The sequence below is a fragment of the Tenrec ecaudatus genome, chromosome 10 (assembly GCF_050624435.1).
Source record: "Tenrec ecaudatus isolate mTenEca1 chromosome 10, mTenEca1.hap1, whole genome shotgun sequence".
NCBI lineage: Eukaryota > Metazoa > Chordata > Mammalia > Afrosoricida > Tenrecidae > Tenrec > Tenrec ecaudatus.
In genome coordinates, this window is record NC_134539.1 from 97735371 (window position 1) to 97756354 (window position 20984).

Below are 20984 nucleotides of genomic sequence, written 5' to 3' on the forward strand. Positions count from 1 at the left end.
GTCAGCATATTTCCACCGATTCCCCTTTCCTTCGAGTCCCCCAGGAGCAAGTGATAGGTCCAGGTGGATGTAGTGCATTTAGGACAGAGCTCGGGGAAGCTACTATGTTTAGGGAAAGTAAGCAAGCCTGCTCTTGATCCTGGAGGGAGATCGAACCTTAGGACAAACACAATACCTAGAAGGTGCCAGGTAAAAAGTGATGACACGCACATCACGCTGCGTAGCAGTGCAAGAGATTTAGCACTGGGCACTTTCATACTCAACAAATTAGTACACCCTTCTCCCAGCCTCTTCCTGTCCTTTCGTCCCTCCTCCTGTCTCGGCTCTCTGTTACATGGATGGCAGGTCAGAAACTCTGGGTCATGGCGCACTGTCCTTTTTCTCAGCACCTGCATCTGCTCAGCCAAGTCCAGTTCATGGTGCCAGTGGTGGTTAACTCTTCCTTTGCTGTGCATTCACCAAGTGCTCCATCTTGGACAGTGTACCTATCTGATGCTGTTTAATCTTTTCAGCAACTTAGCAAGGTCGATTTTATGACTGTCCCGAATTCACAAGTGATGAAACAGAATCTTGGACAGGTGAAGTGACTTGCCCAAGGTCACAGACAGCAAAGAATAAAACTGAGACTCACGCAAAAGCCTGGCAGACTTGAAAGTCTATTTTTTTCCCCTACTTTGTTACTGATCCGACCTTTTTTTGGTTTTGTTTTTAATCATTTTATTAGTGGCTCATACAACTCTTTTTTAAAATCATTTTATTAGGGAGCTCATACAACTCATCATAATCCATACATACATCAGTTGTGTAAAGAACATTTGTACATTCATTGCCCTCATCATTCTCTGTGCAATTCATTTTATTTTTTGTTTTGCAATTCTTAAAGTATACAAATAATATAAACTAGATAGAGAAAGTAATTAGAAGAGAAGCTGTATTGCAAACAGTGAAAATCATGAGCTCTGAGTCAGACGGCTGGATTCAACCTTGAAAAAAGTACCTAATCTGTTTCAGTTTCTTTACTTATAAAATGAAAATTATAGGTAGTGTCTAACCATAGGATTATGGTGCACATTGAAATGCTTAAAATGCGTTAGCATTTTAATAAGCACAGCATGTAAGCTGTGCATATTGTTAATGAGATATGGCATTTTATTTATTTTTATTTTTAAACGTTTTATTAGGGGCTCATACAACTCTTATCATAATCCATACATACATCAATTGTGTAAAGCACCCTTGAACATTCATTGCCCTCATCATTTTCAAACCATTTGCTCTCCACTTAAACCCTTGGCATCAGCTCCTCATTTTTACCCCTCCCTCCCTGTTCCCCCCTCCCTCATGAACCCTTGATAATTTATAAATTATTATTTTGTCATATCTTGCCCTGTCTGATGTCTCCCTTCACCCCCTTTTTTGTTGTCTGTCCCCCAGGGAGGAGGTCACATACAGATCCCTGTAATTGATTCCCTCTTTCCAACCCACTCTCCCTCTACCCTCCCAGTATTGCCACTCACACCGCTGGTCCTGAAGGTATCATCTGCCCTGGATTTCCTGTGCCTCCAGCTCCCATCAGCACCAGTGTACAACCTCTGCTCTATCCAGGCTTGCAAGGTAGAATTTGGATCATGATAGTGGGGGAGGAGGAAGCATTTAGGAACTAGAGGAAAGTTGTATTCATCATCGGTGCTACATTGCACCCTGACTGACTCATCTCCTTCCCTAAACCCCTCTGCAAGGGGATCTCCAGTGGCCGACAAATGGGCTTTGGGTCTCCACTCTGCACTTCCCTCTTCATTCACTTTGGTAAGATGTTTTTGTTCTGATGATGCCTTATAACTGATCCTTTCGGCACCTCGTGATTGCACAGGCTGGTGTGCTTCTTCCATGTGGGCTTTGTTGCTTCTGAGCTAGATGGCCTCTTGGTTACCTTCAAGCCTTTAAGACCCCCAGATGCTATACCTTTTGATAGCCGGACACCATCAGCTTCCTTCGCCACATTTGCTTATGCACCCATTTGTCCTCAGCGATCATATCATGGAGGTGTGCAGCCAGTAATATGATTTTCTGTTCTTTGATGTCTCTGGTCCCTTTGGAACCACGTGATCACACAGGCTGATGTGTTCTTCTATGTGGGCTCTGTTGCTTCTGAGCTAGATGGCCGCTTGTTTATCTTCAAGCCTTTAAGACCCCAGACGCTATCTCTTTTGATAGCCGGCACCATCAGCTTTCTTCACCACATTTGCTTGTTTACCTGCTTTGTCTTCAGTGCTTGTGTCGGGAGGGTGAGCATCATAGAATGCCATTTTAATAGAAGGTATTCTTGCATTGAGGGAGTACTTGAGTGGAGGCCCAATGTCCTTCCGCCACTTTAGTACTAAACTTATAAATGTAGGCACATAGGTCTATTTCCCCATCCATATATATATTTGTGTATGTATATGCCTTTGTGTAGACCTCTATAAACGCCCTTTGCCTCCCAGCTCTTTCCTCTATTTCCTTTGGCTTTCCTCCTATCCCACTATCATCGTCCGTCCCCACCTGGGTTTCAGCAATACCTTGTGGTTACATTACCCTTGATCATGCCCTACCAACCCTCCCACACCCACCTCACTACCACTTTGGATCACTTGTTCCCTTGTCCTTGGGTTTGTTAACACCACTTCCTTACCCCCCACCTCCCCCTATCCCATTTCCCCCGGGAACTGTCGGTCCCATTGTTTTCTCCTCCAGATTGTTCATCCAGCCTATCTTATTTAGACAGACCTGCGGAGATAATAACATGCACAAAAACAAGACAGAACAAAACCAAGCAACAATATACAACAAAACAACAACAATAAACCACTGACAAAGAACAAAACAAAACACATCAAGAAAGAAAAGCTTGTAGTTAGTTCAAGGATCGTCTGTTGGCCTTTAGAAGTGTTTTCCAGTCCAGTCTGTTAGGGTACCACGCCCTGGCCCCTAAGTCCACCTTCAGCATTCCCTGGGAACCTTGCCACTCAATTCCCTTGCTGTTCCACTGCACTCCCCCCAGTGCTTTGCCTCGGTGTGGTGGGATCAGGTCGGGCACAATTCCCACACTGTGCTTGTCCCCTGCAGTGCCATGGGTCAGTGAGGGGTGTCGTGTCTCATAGTGGGGCTGGCCATGTGGTCCTCTCTGTGGACTGGCTGCTCTAATTGGGGTCATTGTCCTCAAGGCCTGGTGGGCTAGGATGTGCTCCACTCTCTCCTCCTCCCCCTTCATCTGCTCCTGTGTGCTCCAATCAGATAATCTCTCCCGGAGCTTCAGATTCAATGCCCTCCTTTGAAATAAATTCTTCTTGGGTGAGGGGCAGGCATCCACTTAGTATTTGGTACTGGGGCCAGCCCCCTGAGGTATGGCATTTTAAGAGTAACAGCTCCACAAATGGATCACTGCACAATAGTAGTCCTCCTTCTCAAAACCCACTCTCCACCCAAGCCCCTGGCATCAGCTCCTCAATTTTGCCCTCCCTCCCTGCTGCCCCCTCCCTGATAAACCCTTGATAATTCACAAATTATTATTTTGTCATATCTTGCACTGTCCAACATCTCCCTTTACCCACTTTTCTGTTATCCGTCCCCCAAGGAGGAGGTTATATGTAGATCCTTGTAATCAGTTCCCCCTTTCCAACCCACCCAGTTTTGCCACTCTCAGCACTGGTCCTGAAGGGATCATCCACCCGGGATTCCCTGTGTTTCCAGTTCCTATCTGTACCAGTGTACATCTTCTGGTCTAGCTAGATTTGTAAGGTAGATTTGTGATCATGATCGTGGGGGTGGGGGTGGAAAGCATTTAGGAACTAAAATAAAGTTGTATGTTTCATCGTTGCTGCACTGCACCCTGACTGGTTCATGTCCTCCCCGTGTCCCTTTGGGAAGGGGATGACCAGTTGCCTACAGATGGGCTTTGGATTCCCAATCTGCATTCATTAATATTTTTTGTTCTTTGATGCCAGATACCTGATCCCTTTGACATCTAGTGATCACACAGGCTGGTGTGCTTCTTCCTTATGGCCTTCGTTTCTTCTGAGCTAGATGGCCGCTTGTATACCAAAGCATTGTCTTTCTTTTTGAGCCCTTGGTATCAGCTCCTGATTTGTCTTCCTCCCTCCTTCCATCTATCCCTCCCCCCCTCTCCCACCCTCTTTCTCTCATGAATGCTTGATAAAGTTTAAATTATTATTTCCATATCTTACATCATCTGCTGTCTCCCTTCACCCACTTTTCTGTTGTTCACCCCCCTGGGAGGGGGTCATATGTCGATCTTTGTGATCGTTTCCCCCTTTCTTCCCCCACCTTCCCCTTCCCCCTCCTGGTATCTCTATTCTCATTATTGGTTCTGAGGGGTTTATCTGCCCTGGATTCTCTGTGTTTCCAACTCTTAGCTGTAACAGTTGCATGTTCTGGTCTAGTCAGATTTCTAAAGTAGAATTGAGGTCATTGTCGTGGATGGGGAGGAAGCGTTGAAGAACTAGAGTAAGTTTTATGTGTCATTGGTGCTATACTGCACCCCGACTGGCTCATCTCTTCCTTACCAGAAGGGAAGGGATGTCCAATTGGCTATGTAAAGGTAAAACTGAGGTACAGGGAGGAAGACAGACATAACTGACAGGACAAGGGAGAGCAGAGATAGAAATAGCTTTATTGGTGGTAGGGGAGCTCCTGGACGAGGTTCCCCACCCCCCCAGGCTAACAGGCCAGGGAAGTCATGCTCAGCAGCTGGGGGCGTGGGTTTTTAAAGGGGTGGTGAGGAATGTATGGCAATTAGCATACGGGGTCTGGAAACTCAGAGAATTGCTTGTGGACTCCTTGCTGTATTCTTTGAACCTGGGACAGCTGGTTTCACTGGTTATCTTATCTGGCAGTTATCTTATCTGGCCAGTCTGCTGCTGACCTTTGGGATGTGCAGGGAAGTACATGCATGGCCAAGACCTGCTTCAGCTTAGTCCAAACAGGGCTGCCTAGTTTAGACCCGGCCCAAACAGTCTACAGATAGGCTTTGGGTCTACACTCCATGCCCCACCCCACCTCATCCCATTCACATTGGTATGATTTTGTTCTGGGTCTTAGATGCCTGATACCTGATCCCATCCACAAGTGTGCTTCTTCCATGTGGGCTTTGTTATTTCTCAGCTAGATAGCCGCTTGTTTATCTTCAAGCCTTTAAGACCCCAGAAGCTGTATCTTTTGATAGTTTGGCACCATCAGCTTTTATCTATTTATTTATTGATCTATCTATTTATTTATTTGCCATCAGCTTTCTTCATCACATGTCGGGAAGGCGAGCATCGCAGAATGCCGGATTATTAGAACAAAATGTTCTTGCATTGAGGGAGTACTTGAGTTAAGGCCCAATGTCCATCTGTTACTTTAATACTAAGCCTATAAATATAAGTACATAGATCTATTTCCCTATCGTTATATGTAAATATGTTTACATATGTACATGGCTGTATTTAGACATCTATAAATGTCCTATGCACTGCTAGTTCTTTCCTCTATTTCCTTTTACTTTCCTCTTATCCCACCATCATGTTTGGCCTTCATTTGGGTTTTAGTAATTCCTTGCTGTTACATTGCCTTTGATTAAGCCCCACTAGGCATCTTATGCCCTTCCCTCCATCAATTTTAGTCCACTTGTTCCCTTGTCCCTGGGTTAGTTGATGCCCCCACCTCCTTTCTCCCACCTCCCCTTCTTTCATGTCCCCTCAGAACCATCAGTCCTGTTGTTTTCTTTTCCAAATTGTTTATCCCGCCTGTCTTATCTAGATAGACAAGCAGAGACAATAATGAGTGCAAAAACAAGGCAAAGCCAAAGAAAAAAAACAGGAAGACAAAATAAACAAAAAAATAAAATAACAAAAAGAAAGCCAATGACAAAAAAGGAAAACCCTCTGAACAGTCCCAGGTCTGTGTTTTGACCTTTCCAGTCGAGTCCGATGGACTCTGTCCCCACAGTCTACTTTGGTATTCCCCGGGGACTTCATTGCTTTGCTTCCCTTGCTGCTGTGTTGCATGCCCTTAGTGTTTTGCCCCACTGTGAAAGGGTCAGTTCCCGCACTATGTCTCCAGTGTTGTCTCCCGCAGGCCTGTGGTTCAGTGAGGGACATCATGTCTCGTGATGGGACCGGGGCCCGATGGTCCTCTCTGTGCATTGTCAGCTCTGAGTAGGAATATCATCCCCAGGAGTTGGTGGGCCAGGATGTGTTCCCCTCACTCTCCTTCCCTCTTCCTTTCTCCTGTGTGCTGTAATCAGATATACCCCTCTCCCCAAACTGTAGCTTCAGTGCTGTCCTCTGAAGTGCATTCTTCTGGGGTGGGGGTGGGGGTGTCCACATAGTTGGGATTGGGGCAAGTCAGTGTGCTATTTGTTTTTGAATGTAGAGAAAGAACATGTGCAGGGAGGAAGCACAGGGGACATGGGCCCTGACCAGGGAGATGAAAGATAACCCAGGACACAAGTAGAGGCTAAACCTCAGATAGAATGAAGCACTGGCTCAGAAAAAAGAAGCAAATCCCTGTACAAGGGGAAGAGATAGTCCAAAGCCAACCGCACTGCCACTGAGTAGGTGCTAACTCATAGCAACCCTACAGGACAGGGTAGGATGGCTCCTGTGGGTTTCCTGGACTGTAACTTTGCAGGACCTGAAATTCCAGTGTCTCCCAAGGAGCGGCTGGTGGCTTTGAACTGTAAATTTTGCTGTTAGCAGCTCAAGATATAACCACTCCACCACCAGTGCTCCTGTTAGCAATATTAGAGCATCTTTTTCTTATGGTCTTAAGTGTGTCGCCTCCCCCCCCCCCAGTACAGTGGAGAACCACATCTAAAATGATGGGGGAGGGGGAGCGGGGGGGGGAGGCAGGGCAGGGGCTTAAGAAGAGAGGTGAAAATGGAGCCTCAGCTGTGGGGGTGGGAGAGGGAATGTAGGGCAGGATGGGCAGCTTTGGGAGCAGCTTGCTGAGGCAGGAGACAGTGAGTGCAGTGGAGACGTGTTGGTCAGCTTTATGCCACAACTCAAGAATGAGAGCGAAGAAATGAGGGGTTAGATTGATCCAGCCCTGGTGTTTCTTTTTTTTTTCTGGGCTGTAATTTTTTTAAAATCATTTTATTAGGGGCTCATACAACTTTTATCACAGTCCATACATACATTAATTGTGTCAAGCACATTTGTACCTTCATTGCCCTCATCATTCTCAAAACATTTGTCTCCACTTAAGCCCCTGGCATCAGCTCCTCATTTTTACCCCTCACTCCCCGCTCTCCCTCCCTCAGGAACCCTTGATAATTTATAATTTATTATTTTGCCATATCTTGCCCTATCCGACATCTCTCATCACCCACTTTTCTGTTGTCCGTCCCCCAGGGAGGAGGTCACATGTAGATCCTTGTAATCGGTTCCCCCTTTCCAACCCACCTTCCCTCTACCCTCCCAGTATCACCATTCACACCACTGGTCTTGAAGGGATCATCTGTCCAGGATTTCCTGCATTTCCAGTTCCTATCTGTACTATTGTACATCCACTGATCTAGCCAGACTTGCAAGGTAGAATTGGGATCATGATAGTGGGGGGTGGAGGGTGGTGGAAATATTTAGGAACTAGAGGAAAGTTGTATTTTTCATGGTTGCTACATCGCACCCTGACTGGCTCATCTCTTCCCCGAGACCCTTCTGTAAGGGGGTGTCCAGGGGCCTACAAATAGGCTTTGAGTCTCCATTCTGCACTCCCCCCCCCATTCATTATGGTAAGATTTTTTTGTTCTGATGATGCCTGATAACTGATCCCATTTCCCCCCGGAACTGTCGGTCCCATTGTTTTCTCCTCCAGATTGTTCATCCAGCCTATCTTATTTAGACAGACCTGAGGAGATAATAACATGCACAAAAACAAGCCAGAGCAAAACCGAGCAAAAATATACAGCAAAACAACAACAAACCAATGACAAAACAAAACAAATCACAACAAGAAAGAAAGCTTGTAGTTAGTGGAAGGATTGTTTGTTGGCCTTTAGGAGTGTTTTGCAGTCCAGTCTGTTTGGGCACCACGCCCTGGCCCCAAAGTCCACCTTCAGCATTCCCTGGGGACCTTGCTGCTCCATTCCCTTGCTGTTCTGTTGCACCCCCTTAATGTTTTGTCTCGGTGTGGTGGGATCAGATCGGGTGCAGTTCCCACACTGTCTCTGATGTTGTTGCCTGTACAGCCTTGGTGTTTCTAAGAGCGTTTGTGACACAGTGGTGGGAATGGAAATAGGAGACAGTAAAAATAGATAACAACAACAAAAAAAGCCCAAGCCCATTGTCATCAAGTTGGTTTGACTCTTAAAGTTTCTGTAGGACAAAATAGAACTGCCTCACAGGGTCTCCAACTAGCTGTGGTTTTGTGATTCCGTAACTCTGGGTGTTTGCACTTCTAACAAAGTTTCAGAGATGTTGATGTTGGTGGTCACATTTTGAGAAAAGACAAAAGATCTCAAGCTGAGGAAGGCTCATACATGCTTCCAAGGGGACACACTAGAATTTAGGACATCACTCCCTGCTGACGGAATTCACTTACCCTGGAGAATCCTGAAAACAACCAATCAAAATCCCCAAACAACAACCAGATTTCCATTTCCTAGTTCATTCCCTTCTCAGTCTGTTTCTCCAGTGCCCAGGCGGAGCTTGTTTCCCTCTCAGCAGCTCTGCACCTCGTACCTCCTTCCAGCTGCCCATCAGAAGTCAGCTCTTCATGCCAGGGAGGAGTGTGTCCTCTTCCGTGTGCATCAGAAAGCCTGACAGTACAAGCAAACCACCTGTGGGACATCCCGAACATCCCGTCAGTTCTTTTTTGTTGTTGTGCATCCTGTCAGTTCTTCAGCAGAACCCAGAGACCCTTGCTCAGGCCTTTGTCAGAGAGCTACCGCAGATGGTCAGAAATACTGACGAGAGCAATTAATTTGGAGGGACAGCTCATCCTGGGGCAGCGGCACTGGCACCAGGTCTCTACGAGCCCTAAGATTCCTCTCTGTAAACAAAGCATCAAAATGTCACTTCGTGCCACTGAGCATTGACTTTATGCATTTGCCCTCTTCATTTTGAGTTTTTTTTCATGGCTCATGCATAGCTTGCTTTAATTTAGCTATTTAGCCAGTTATGTATTAAGTATCTGTAAAACCAGCATCAGAAGGAAGACAAGACAAAGCCAGATCCTTGACAATAAGTGACGATCATGGAGCTTCATCCTGGACTTGATTAGCCTTCTTCTTGACTCCGATTCATCATTCGGTGCTTTCCTCTCTATTACGGAAAAAAAACTTTTTGGAATTCAAACCTGCACAAAGGTGGAGACTCATGAAACCATATGTACCAGTTACTCAGATTTGCACTGTTCAAAGTGTAACCAATCTGGTTTTCTCTGTAATCTGAAAATCAAACCAGTTGGTGGCCAGTTGGTTCCTAAACACGGCAGCCCCGTGTGTGTCAGAGTAGACCGGCCATTTTACAGAAGTAGATCGCCGGGCCTTTACTCCAGGACTGATCTGGGTAGCCTCAAACTGCTAATATTTCCGTTAGTAGGCAAGCATTTTATGTTGGTACCCTCCAGAGAGTTTGTTTTCTCATCGGCTTTATCCCTAGCCATCTCCTCTATCTCCATATTCTTTAGATAGTTCTGTGTTCCTAAATAGATATCTTTTGTTTGAACTTTTATAAAAAGGGTGTCTGTTGCCTATCATTTTCTACCCGCTGTTGTGCCAGGGCAGACAGAGAGAACGGGAACCCGAGATTTGGGGAGAGGCTACAAGCAGCAGGGAAACGGCAGCAGAAGAGGCAGCAGAACCAGGAAAGCAGCAGGAAACGGCACGCTGCACTTCCAGGCCCACAATAGCAGAGATAATGCCGTGGGTCATACCCTGCTAGATTGTTTTTCCAAATTGGCTTCCCCAGTCTACTGCCCTGGACCAAGCCTTGTAGGAACTCTCTGTTGCAGATCCATATCCTCTTATCTCTCCAATGCTTGCTATTATTGATTCTCCGTGCCCGCCCCCCCTGCCCCGCCCAGTTTCTTTGCCAATTAAATAGAATCTAACCAAAGCCACTGCCATTAAGTTGATTCTTGTTCATAGTAACCATACATAGGGTTTTCCACGATGTAAATCATGCGAGCAGATAGTCTGTCTCATCTTTCTCCTGAGGAGTGGCTGGTGGGTTTGAACCTCCCATCATTTGGGTAGCAGTCCAGTGATTAAGATCAGGGCTATTGAGGCTTAATTTATATTTCCTCCAAAAATGGGATGCTTACTGGCCCATGTATATCCTTTTCTGTTAAATGCCTGCCCATGTCCTTTGTCCAAATTTCAGTTGGGTTATTGTATTACTTTCTAATAGATGCTGTAAAAATTCCCACAAACTTTGTGGCTTAATACTCCACAAACATTCCTGGAAGGTTCTGGAGGCCCTAAATGATTCCCACTTCTGGAGGCCCTAAATGATTCCCACTTCTGGAGGCCCTAAATGATTCCCACTTCTGGAGGCCCTAAATGATTCCGATCAAGGTGTCGGCCAAGCTATGCTTCTTCTGGAGGCTTTAAGAGAGAATCCGTTTCCTTTTGTTTTCCTGCTTCTGAAGGCTGCTTTCCTTGACTCGTGCCCACACCCACCCCATCACATCACTGACCTCAGTCTCGGTTGTCACATCTCTCCCTCTGACACTGACCCTCTTGCCTCCCTCTCAATAAGGACCCTTGTGATTACATTGGGCCCATCGGATAACTCCAGAAGTCTCACCATCTCAAACTCCTTAATCATATTGCAAAATCCTTTTTTGTCATGTAAATTAGCATAGTCACAGATCCTGGGAATTAGGATGTGGACATCTGTAGTGGGGCTCATTATTATCCTGCCAACAGTTGTTCTCTGTCCTTTTTGCTACAGGTCAATATTAGAAGAGTCACAGGGTTGGCAATTGGAGGTGATACATTGGTCAATGTCTATAGACCTTTTTGGTTATTATGACAGGGTATGAGGAGTGGCTACTGGCATCTGGTGGGTAGAGGTTGGGAATTCTTCTACACATCCTACAGTGTACAGAGTGGCTTCCTACAACAAAGAACCAAGTCTAAAATGTTATTATGTTCAGAGGAGTTGACTAGAGAATCAAATCCAGAGACACTCATGTATGTATAAGAAAGAGCTTTATATCAAGAAGTTTATTATTTATCGAGAAAACATCCCAGCTCGGTCCAACCCAAGTCCACAAATCTGATACTAGGCCATTAGTCCCTCTTAAGACTCACTTAATCACCTGCATTGATGCAGAATGCAGGAAAATCACAGACCAGTGGAAGTAAAATTTTGTGGATCCAATGGTGCATCTTCAGGGATCTGGCAGGTCCCAGAGTGACTCTCCAGCAGGAAGGTGAAGGCAGAGAGCGAGGGGGGAGGTTCCTAGGGCCCTCCTTATGAGAAGGCCATGTCCAGAAGGAGGCGCCATCAGGCTGATTGACAGGTTGAATACCACCCCTACAGGTTTATGTATCTTCTAGTTGACATGAAATTATGTAACTGCCACGGTTACTATATCAAAATCGAGAAACCCTGGTCCAGGATGAGAATCCAAACATGCAAGTGCCTGCCATTTAGTTCTTTTAGACAGTCTTCTGTCCCCTTCTGTCTACCTGTTATCTTCTCCTCCCACACTACTTGTGGCTGACCCGATTCCAACTCATGCATTGCTTTAGGGTTGCGTTGCATAAAGCTGTATGTGGCTGATTTTTCAGAAGTTGATTGCTAGATCTTTCTTCCGAGATCATGCTGAGTGTACTAGATCGAACCTTCAACCTTTTGGTTAGCAGCACAATGTGTTAACTACCATCTGGGGACATCTCTCCTTCAGTAGCAACAGGGAAAGGCTAGGTTATATTCCCCAGCCTCCTTTGTAGTTTAGCATGGCCGCATGACCAGTTCTCTCCCATGTAATGTGATTGTAACAGTTCTCTTTTTGGAGAATTCTGGCACCTACTGGCAGGATATCGATGCCAGCTAGACTCTATGGTAGAGACCCAAGTTGGGGGGTGGGGTCAGTTGGTCACAGCTGTTTAACTCTCCTGACGAGTACATAGTCATTTCTCAAAAGCCCATGCTGGCCCTTGGTGCCTTGTGGGGCAGAGAGAGCTTGTGAGCACCTATGACAGGTTAACCTGGAGGACTTACCGGTCCTTACTGTTTAGCACAGCCTGAGGCCAGGCGTAAGTTATGGCCTGATGCGGCCCTGTGTGGCTTCAGTTACATTGCAAAACTTAGGACGTTCTGGCTGTAAATGGTAGACCCTCCACCTCACAACCAGTTTAGGCCCAAAGGAAAGAGGCCCAGATACCCAGAGGAAGCAGCATGGCAGAGAGCGGCACCCCAGGCCAGTAGGCTCCTTTCTCCACTGTCATGGGGTGGTGGCCTCATTTTCTCCTTCTACACCTAAGCATCTTCCCACAGGAGCAAAAGGCCCCCCAGCTGGTGGGTCAGAGGAAAAGGATCCTCCCCCGCCTTCCTAAGGGGGTTTCTCACTGGCTTTGGCTGACACCCCTCTGCGGCTCGGGTGCAAGGGGTCTTCAGAAGTGAGGGAGGGTTGCTCTTCAGACCATGCACACGTTCTATCAAATTGGGTCCATTCCCTCCCTCTTCCCTGTTCCCATTTATTCACCTGTGCCTCTGATCCTTGTTGCTCTGAGCCAGGGATTCACAGTGAAACCTTGGGAATCGTATCACAGAACTCTCTTCCCTGCAGCCCTTCCCAACCACTTACTCCAAATGTGAAAGGAGACTCTTCTACCTGTGCAGAATGTGATGGATCACAAAGCATGGTGGCACATGAAATCCGCCATGCGACTAAACTTGGAAACGTTTTAGTAAGATAAATAGATTGACTACCATCTACACTCAAATATACAAAGTAGCACCTCTCCACCATCTATTGGCTCATCCCACTTCACTTCATAGCACATGCCACACTTTGCAATTACTTGGCTGATTTCTTCATTTGTTTTTTGTCTGTCCTACCAGACCGGAGGCTCCCTGAGGGGAGGGATTTTGTCTTTTGTGGTCCCCGCACTGTCCAACATCTCATCATTATAACATAGTGCCTGCTCTTCCCCTATTTGCGTCACATAAGAGAATGTACCTTCTGCCAAGGCTAGGGAGTTACTTGGGGCCTGGAGAGGGGTACGTTCTACTTTTGATCTGTGTGATGCAGATGTCTGCAGGTCCTTTTGATGAATCAATTCTTGTGTGTGGCACACTTTGAAGGTGCGCCTTGAAGTCTCTGACACCTAAGTGATGTTCCAGCCGAATGTGTAATGTCGTTTTACACTTTTAAGATACTTTTAGTCATTCCAGTGATAGCTTAGAAGCTGGGAGTTTCAGTTGAAGAACAGGAGTCAATATTGAAGAGGCATAAACTGATATGATAGTGATTGCTCTCTTGACCTGATTCCCATAGTGTCAACTCCCATATTTTTTCATTCAGTCCATAATATTTAATGATAGGGCTCTGATTCACTATCTTAAAGACAAAGTGCTCAAGTTGCCTTGTCCACAGCATTTGCTATTGCTGAATGCTCTTTCCTATCTAGAACTTTCTCTGTCTCTTGTCTTTCACACTCAGTGTTCTAGGACTCTTCTCCTTCCTAGTTTTCTTTCTTTTTTGTTGACATCCCCTCCAGGTCTTTGTCAAGGGCTCCTCTTCCTCCTTTGGCATGTTCAATGATACACTGCCCCGGTGATCTGTTCTTGGCTATCTTCTCATTCCAGGGGACCCCCTCCCTGTACTTGGGTTCTTCTCAACTACATGTGTCTAGTTTTTTCACTACATACCCATTACCCATATGCCCTTTTTTTTTTTTGGTGATCAGCCAACATGTTGATAGGTTTATGCCATTGAGGTTTCATGCATTGGGTCTATGTAGCTTCAGTTAAATTGTATCTGTATGTGTGTTTGTATATGACAAGAAGTATATTGTTGTTAGGTGCCATCAAGCCAGTTCCAACACGTGGCAACCCTAAGCACAACAGAATGAAACACTGTCTGATCCTGCCCCATCTTCACAATTGCTCCTTTGCTGAGCCCATTGTTGCAACCACAGCGTCCATCATTGTCTTTGAGGACCTTCTGTTTCTTTGCCCCTTAACTTTACCAAGCACGATGGCTTTATCCAAGGACAAGTCTCTCCTGGAAACATGTCCAAAGTGTGTAAAATGAAGTCTTGCTACCCTGGATCCTAAGGAGTACTCTGGTCATACTTTTTCCAAGACAAATTAGTTTATCCGTGATACTTCCCATATTCTGTAACAGCACCACAATTAAAGTGCATCAGTTCTTCTTCGGTCTTCCTTATTCAATGTCCACCTTTTGCACGCACATGAGGCAATAGAAAATACCACGGTTTGGATCAGGTGAACATTAGGGCGAAATAACACCCTTGCTTATCCACACTTTGAAGAGGCCTTGTGCAGCGCATTTACCCAGTGCAGTGCGCTTTTTGTCCTCTTGACTGCTGCTTCCATGAGCACTGATTGTGGATCCAATCAAAACAATATCCTTGACAACGTCAACCTTTTCTCTGTTTATCAGGATGTGTTAACTCTTGGTTCACTTGTGAGGATTTTGGTCTTTTACATGGAGCTGCAATCTGTACTGAAGGCTGAGATGCTTGATCTTCACCAGGAAGTGCTTCAAATCTTCCTCACTTAAGAAAAATCATACATCAATTGAATCAGGCATGTTTGTACACATGTTGCCCTCATTCTCTTCTGGACATTTCCTTTCTATTGAGCCCTCAGTACCAGCTTTTTCTCTCTCCCAACCCCCCTTAGAACCCCCGATAGATTGCACATTGTCATTATTTTCATACCCGTATGCCTTTTAAACCCAATATTATACACAGTGGAAGCAAAATCTTCCCCTCAATCTTGCTTCTCTCCCCACAGCCTTTCCCTGATCCTCACCTAACTTTTTTCCAAGTCATGTCAACTCTATCCCTTTGAATTTTCTTTGTGACCCTTCCCACCCATCCTGATTCTCAGGTTGAGGTCCAGTTGGAACCTTTTTTATTTTTCCTGCTAGAGAAGGCCTAGTTCTTTACTTCCAGTTCTTTGTCTTATTAGTTACCACTACACCACCATTAGATTGATCTTCCTACAAGACTCTGTCATATCAGTCTCTGACGTCAATTCTTTGATAAGTAAATATCGTGAATGCAGGCTTAATCCAAGACCTTTGCCACCTAAGACCCCTGCCCTCCTCCCTACCCTCCCCTCCATTCCTTGTACCCTCCCTTCTGACTTTGTGGAACAACTCGTTATGGTTCCTAATGTGCCAGGCTACATGATGTTGCTCCCTCTCTGCAGAGGGCCCCCCACATTTCTAATATTGACTTCAGTAGGGGCCCTCCTTAGCAATCTCCTCCTCCTCTGTGCTTTACCAGACCCAATTCCATATGTGTCTCCACAACAGCTCCTGTGACCCTTTATTTGGTACGATGTCTGCCTTCCCTGCTAGACTATCAATTTCATGAGTGCGGGCATACCAGGATCTCAGTAGCTGTTTCAGGGATGAATATGACACTTACTGTATATACTCGTGTATAAGCCGAGGTTTTCAGCACAAAAAATGTGCTGAAAAACTGGGGTTCATACATGGGTCAGTGGTACCCCAGCGAGGTGTAATGTCTTGCTGTGGCCCCCTCCCCGTTATCTCGCGGGTGATTGCCCGTTTCTCCGCTGTTCATTCAAAACCCGGCTGACACTGCAGGGCTTTGAATGTTTGTTTACTCACATCTAACCAATCAGAGCTGTCCTATGACGTGTATCTTTGAATAGCCTTTTAAAGACCTTGTGCAAAGGATGTGGCATGAATGGATGTCATCTGGTCAAGCCCGACTAACAAAAGGAGGAAATCTCATGAAGCGTGACACAGAGTTAATAGCAAAGTGGGTTCGAGATGCATGGGAAGACATTCCAGAAGACATGGTACGACGTGCCTTCCAGAAATGTAGTATTAGTAATGCTATGAATGGCAGTGAAGACTGCTCTTTGTATGAAAATGACAGCAGTGATGGTGATGATGGCAATCTCAGTGAGGACAGCGTCTATGATGACTTCACACCAGCTGAAGCTCTGCATTGGGATACGGATGATGATGAGGAATCCAGTTTTGAAGGATTTTAACTCTTTACATTTTAGCTTGGTTGCTGATTGAGCTCAGGGAATAGTACTCTTCAGGTATCATTGTTGATACCTTATTGTTTTTGTTGAACCTATTTTCCACTTACTGTTCTGGTTTTCTAATGTTAAATGACTTGTCCTTTTATTTATGTTTTTATTTAAAATAAATATAAATATATCACCCCACTGATATCTCAATTTTTAGTAATTTTATTTTCATTTGTTTTGATTATTGAAACTCATCAATAGCTTCTGCATTTCCCACCCTAGGCTTATACTCGAGTCAATCAGTTTTTCTGGTTTTCCAGGTAATGATTAGGTACCTCGGCTTATACTCAAGTCAGCTTATATTCGAGCATATACGGTATACAAATTCCGTGAGATGAGGACTTCATTGTTTAGTACACTGCTGTATTCTCAGAACCTAAACTCCTATGTGGTAGATATTAGGTACTCAACAAATATTTGTGGACCCATACCAAATCTTTTAAACATCCAAATAGACAGTACACATACAGATATTCTAGACTCTGATTTTCTAGGCATCTATGTATCTAAGAAGCTCTTGTCAAAGCAGGTCCAGGGGGACATCAACATGCCTTCCTCTCAATGGCCAGATACCAGCCGTCCAACCACCACTGGATGCCTCCTTTATCTTTTGGATGACTCACCAGAGAGCTTTCTTCGGAAGAAGTGGGAGGAAATGATGGTAGACAAAAATAACTGCAGGCACTTGAAACATCATCAAGCCTCTGCCGGTGAAGTGAACATTTGGGGCAGATCCAAAGCTCACTTTCAGGAAGAACCAGGCAGGTATCTATCCTTCTAGCACCAAGTGGTTGTCACACAGTTATGTGTGCTAAAAGCTTGATCAACTTAGAATATTGAAATAAAATATTGCTTCTAAGCAGTAGGCTAATATATGTGAACCTTCTGTGTCAATTGTGATGTAAACACACGTGAGAGGAGTGGTAATTAAACATAATTAATTTAATAATACCTTGTGTTTGCCTTAAAAAACAACCTGTTTACAAAGGACTCTTCCATATCTTATCTCCTTTTATGATCACTTAAACCAAGAGAGAAAGACACTTCTACAGATGAAGAAGAGTGGGTTCAGTGAGGATCAATTACTGCATCAATTACTGCATAGGGCATGATTCTCCAAGTGAGGGCCAGGGACCAGCAGCTCGGGCTCCACTTGGGTGAGAGCTTGTTAGAAATCCAAAATCTGGGTTCTACCCAGAGTTAATGAATCAGCTACTCTGGGGTAGTAGGGCTTAGGTGGAAGCCTGCCAGGTGATTGTCATCCATGTCTGAGTCCTCCACTCAGAGAACCACTGACTTACCCATCCAGGTAGCAAGTTAGAGGCCCTTTGAGAGAATCTGAGGACGTGCTTGGATGCTCAACTTCATTGAGCTATTTGCAGGTTGCTAGCGAATAGTTTCTCCCAGGACAATCTAATGTGATATTAATTTCCATCTTCTTTTTGCTTCCTGCTCCAGTCATGAAGTCTTGGACAGAGTTCTGGCTACATCTCCAACTTTTCCTGCCAGCTCACTATGTTCCGGCCACTAATCTTATTCTTAGATATGCACGCTCTTCTGTGCACCACAGTCTTTGCACATACTGTTTCTTCTGCCTACGATGTCATCTCTTTTAACCTGATTCTCTTCACTTCATGTTTTAAGGCAAGCATCACCTCTTCAGAGAGACATTTTAGGGAGCCCTCTATTTGTCATGAACCCCAATATTTGTCATATTCCGAAGTTAACTTGTGTGACAGTGTCAACTTGACTAGGTACAGCCCTCAGTTCATTAATTCAACATAAATACAGGGATTGCTGTAAAGGTCTTCTATAGGTGTGGTTAACATATACAACCTACTTTACATAAAACAGATCTCCCTCCTTAACGTGGATGGCTCTCATCCATTCAGCTAAAGACTTTGAGAGGAAAAAGCTCAGATTTCCCAGAGAAGAAGGAACTCTGCCTCCCAAGATTCTCTTTATATGTGACCTTTCAGTTTATAATTCTGGCAAGATGACTTCCTCGACCACAATCTCACAAAAGGATTGGACAATTTATTATGCAAATAAGGTGTGTAAAATCCTTGCAGGGACTGGAAGGTTTACATTGCAAATAAGGAGTCTCTGGTCTACCAGCAGGTTTGGTCAGTTTGTGGTCTTGGTGGGAGACTTGGTGGTAAGAGCCTCCCTTACAGGGGTGGAGAGGGGTCCATACTGCCATCAAGAAGAGCTAGGAGCAAAGTGAGCCCTGTGAACTTGGAAATTCTTGTGCTCAGAACCTTCTAGATCAAGAGACAGAGTATTAATATTAGAGACAGCATGAGAAGGCACAAACAGCTGCACCCAGGAGACCACTGCAAGATGGCTGTGATGGGTTTCCTAGCCCATTGAGGAAGGCAGCTACATTTGGCATGCTGAAAAGGAGCTGTACATTTGTACATATGTTGCCATCATCATTTCCAAAACATTTTCTTTCTACTTGAACCCTTGGTATCAGCTCCTCTTCCCGCACCCCCTACTCTCCCACCCTCATGAACCCTTGATAATTTATCAATTATTTTTTATTTCCATATTTTATACCATCCGCTGTCTCCCTTCACCCATGTTTCTGTTGTTTGTCCTCAAGAGGTGGGGGTGTTGTATGTTGATTATTGGGATTATGATTGGTTCCCCCTTTCTCCCCCTACCTTCCTCCTACCCTCAGGGTATCACCACTCCAATTATTGGTCCTCAGGGGTTTATCTGTTCTGGATTCTGTGTGCCAAGAGCTCTTATCTGTACCAGTGTACATGCTCTGGTCTAGCCAGATTTGTAAGGTAGAGCTGGGGTCATGGTAGTGGGGGTGGAGGATCAATCTACTATTTTAGCCAATAGTAGGTGATCACCATGACTCTGAAGGAATGTGCTCTCTTAAAATACCCACTATGAGACTAAAAGGTAAGGATGTCCCAAAAGCAAAGATGAGAAGGAAGGGTGGGCCAGGGGAATTAGTTGAATGGAAACAGGGAGCCCGTGGTGTGGATGGGAAGAGTGTTGACACAGCAGGCTCACAATCAATCTCTCAGAGCAGTTTGTAGGCACTCGGACAGAACACCAGTGAGCTAGGCGAAATTCACTTAAATCACAATACATGTTTTAAAAGAATGGCACTGAACCACTTGTGTAGAAATTGATGAATGGGAACCCATGCTGCAGTGTAAACCTCTGAAAAGACGATAACATCTTGGTCCCACAGGGTTACCAAGAGTCAAAATTGAGTTGTTGGCAATAGGTCTATGTCAGTGGACAACAGTGATGGTCCACGGTAGAATTCTTACTTTTCATGTAAGAAACTCATGGAAACAGCAGTCGAGAGACCAGAAGACATGCTGCAATGGGTAAATCTGCTGCACAACATCTCGATAGACTGTTGAAAAGCAAGGATGTTACTGGGCGGACTAAGGTGCACGTGACCCAAGTCATGGCACTTTCAGTTGCCTCATATGCATGTTATAGTTGGACACCGAGAAAGGAAGACCAAAGAATTGATGCATTTGTATTGTGATACTTACTGCCATTGAGTGGGTGCTAACTCATGGGATCCTGTAGGACAGGATAGAGTTGCCCTGGTGGGTTACTGAGACTTTAACGCTTAAAAAAAATTTTTTTTTAAATATTCCCTGCCTCGGCGCGTTCAGTCGGGTCCCGGCAGCAGCTGCAGCGGCTCCCATCTTCTCTTCCTCTCTCTGCCATACTCTTCTCGCTTCCGGAAACATGGCCTCTGGTGTGGCTGTCTCCGACGGCGTTATCAAGGTGTTCAATGACATGAAGGTGCGCAAGCCCTCGACACCGGAGGAGGTCAAGAAGCGCAAGAAGGCCGTGCTCTTCTGCCTGAGCGAGGACAAGAAGAACATCATCCTGGAGGAGGGCAAGGAGATCCTGGTTGGGGACGTGGGCCAGACGGTGGACGACCCCTACGCCACCTTTGTCAAGATGCTCCTGACGAGGACTGCCGCTACGCTCTGTACGACGCCACCTACGAGACCAAGGAGAGCAAGAAGGAGGACCTGGTGTTCATCTTCTGGGCCCCCGAGTGTGCACCCCTTAAGAGCAAAATGATCTACGCCAGCTCCAAGGATGCCATCAAGAAGAAGCTGACGGGAATCAAACACGAATTACAAGCAAACTGCTACGAGGAGGTTAAGGACCGCTGCACCCTGGCCGAGAAGCTGGGGGGCAGCGCCGTCATCTCCCTGAAGGGCAAGCCCTTGTGAGCCCCCTCCACCCCTGCCAGGAGCACCCGGCAGCCCCAGACCTGCCTGCGGGGGCTGCAGGCTGTCCCCTTCCTGCCAGACCGGAGAGGCTGGGGGGACCCCAGCAGGGGGAGGGCAATCCCTTCACCCCAGTTGCCAAACAGACCCCCAACCCCTGGACCAGCCCACCTCCCTCCGCCCTGACAGCTCTGGCCTTCCCAAATGGCTTCTGATCTTTGATTCCTTTGTTGAAACAGACCAAGTTCCCTCCCCGTCCCCCCAGTTGGGGAAGGGGGTTGTATTTTTTTATTAACATCCACTCCCCATCCCCCCTTTTCCAGGCTGCCAACTTCTAACTGCAGTAGTGAGTCCGTGCTTGTTCATTTAGCACTGTGTGTAAGTGGAAAATTAAGATGACCCGCCCCGCTCCGTCTGCTCCCCCCGCCTCCCTCCCCTCCAGTCACTGACAGCCACTTGTTTGGGCCTACGAGAAACCTTCAATTAA

The 20984-nt window shown here is 45.8% G+C and overlaps 1 pseudogene; it reads left to right on the plus strand.

The window, feature by feature from the left end:
* The first annotated feature begins 19931 nt into the window (after positions 1 to 19931).
* Positions 19932 to 20640, plus strand: LOC142458122 (cofilin-1 pseudogene; annotated as a pseudogene).
* Positions 20641 to 20984: the final 344 nt, after the last annotated feature.